Source organism: Equus quagga, unplaced genomic scaffold, assembly GCF_021613505.1.
Source record: "Equus quagga isolate Etosha38 unplaced genomic scaffold, UCLA_HA_Equagga_1.0 85471_RagTag, whole genome shotgun sequence".
NCBI classification, from domain to species: domain Eukaryota; kingdom Metazoa; phylum Chordata; class Mammalia; order Perissodactyla; family Equidae; genus Equus; species Equus quagga.
Window position 1 is genome coordinate 1 of NW_025803529.1, and position 2,024 is coordinate 2,024.

A 2,024-nucleotide genomic window follows, 5' to 3' on the forward strand; every position below is an offset into this window, starting at 1 on the left:
TAAGAGCTGTCAGGGAAGCTGAACCAGCCTACTGCATCCTTCAGAAAATGATAGCCTACTCAAAGAATCCACTTCCAGGAGGAACAGAAGGGCACGTCTCACTATCTGCCGAGTCCAGACTCCAGAGCACGTAATGCTTCCTTGGTCAGTGAGGCATTAACTGCTCAACGGAGAGTCATAAAGACCTAATTCTTTGGTCTAAGAAGCAAATCCATTGCCCACTTGAGGCTATTCAAGTTACTAAACAACACTCTGATAGCTACAGGAAATTGTACAGAAGAGCAGAAATCCAGAACAGATGGAGAATGTATACATGCAATTTAGGGAGCGTGGTTTAAACTTTGCGTACCTAAGAATAGAATCCTGCATACATATTTCATTTCCTTAAAAACAGACGTGAGAAAAGACACTCAAGAGATGATGATACTCAGTTCTCTAGTTTACATAATCTATGACGTTGACTTTTCTTTACCTGCTCTTTCTTCTTCTTAAGTTTAGCATTTTCTTCCTGAACCCGAAGGCATTCAGACCTCACTTTCTCTTCACTGAGTTTAGCTTCATTAAGAGCAATCTGAACCCAACGCAAAACACTCCTATTAGTGAATTAACTCCAAAGACACACAAAAAAAAGTTACACTTTCCCAATTAGACATCATATATTTTTCATTTTTTGCATATTCTAGCACACATCAAATGTGTGCTCCTCAACAAAACTAAGACATTGTATTAATATTCTGCAGGAACCGTAGGCCGCTTTACCTCAGAAAATTCTGAAGCATTCAGTGAAATAACATCCTTTAACTTCTCTATAGACTTCTTGTTTTCCGATATCTGTCATGCGGAAGAAGGACATAAAAATGTATTAGGATTTCAGTAGAAACACTGGGATATATGCCAAAAAGAAGAAACATTAACAAAACATATCCCAGAGCCATCCTCTACATATCAGGTAAAAGCAGGTATCTACTTTTAGCCTAAGGAAAACAGTCAAGAATATAAAGGAAATGAGGAAAGAAGAAAATAATTGGAGGCATAACTATTGCATGCCACCTACAACCTTCTTGGCTATGAGATAATGTGGTAGATGACCAGACAAAAAGGTGAAAGCAAAGAACATGAAAATAACTTTCAAGTAAACCAGTTCAAATCCATGGTTTTCCCTAGTGGTAGAAGAAAAAAAAAACCCAATCACTGTAAAAACTCTTTTGCCTGAACTAAAAATGGTGGGACTTGAGGGAGAATGGACAAATCTCAAGTATAGAAGAATTCCAAAGACTTTATGAAGATACTGCCTCCGCAAGGAGGAGGAACGTACTCTTCACTCTTTAACTGTGGGTCGTGTACAGTCACTTCCTTCCAAAGAGGACAGTGTGCAAAGGTGGAAAACGGGTCATTTTACAGTTGAGAAACCTGGCAAATGCTACCTCACCAGGTGATCAAGCTTAACCGGGTGTGTGACATATGGGAATCCTCTCTCCTCTCGCTGCAACTTTTATGTAATTCTAAACTGTTCTGAAATTAAAAGTTCATGGAGGAAAAAAAACACGCAGAACAAAACAAAACAAAGCACTAGAACTGTTCGGCTCGGTTATGTTTCTCAGCCGTTCTAAAGTGTGTTTTGGAGGGCAGAACAAAGTAATTTGAAAATTACCCAGGGCTGAGGACAAAAATACTTCCTAGGACCATTAAAATAATAACTTGCTGGATTAGCATTTAAAATTCCATAAAAATGGACAAAAGGAGGTTCAACTTCCCTGACTCCCAAGCCTGCTCTAGTTAGGGCATGGGAGAATGCAGAGTTCAACCCATCCAGTCTTGAAAACAGTGGGCAAGCCAAATTACAGTAACACTTAGCAGCAAAACTTTTACCAAGTCCTGATTTTTGGCATTCTCTTCTCTTAGATTCTAACATAACATGCAGATTTTCAGCTGTCTCATCCAGAATTCTATTAGTTTCTTCGAGGTTCTTGATTTTATCCTATTAAAAAATATATATTAAGATTATTCATAATTACTCATCATTT

The 2,024-nt window shown here is 38.3% G+C and overlaps 1 long non-coding RNA gene across 1 annotated transcript; it reads right to left on the minus strand.

The window, feature by feature from the left end:
* Positions 1-6: 6 nt before the first annotated feature.
* On the minus strand, positions 7-1,986 carry LOC124234533 (uncharacterized). The gene is made up of 3 exons (XR_006887342.1): positions 1,870-1,986; positions 760-831; positions 7-571 (listed from the first exon to the last, which is right to left on the minus strand). It is a non-coding gene; the product is annotated as an uncharacterized LOC124234533 (long non-coding RNA).
* Between the last annotated feature and the right edge of the window lie 38 nt (positions 1,987-2,024).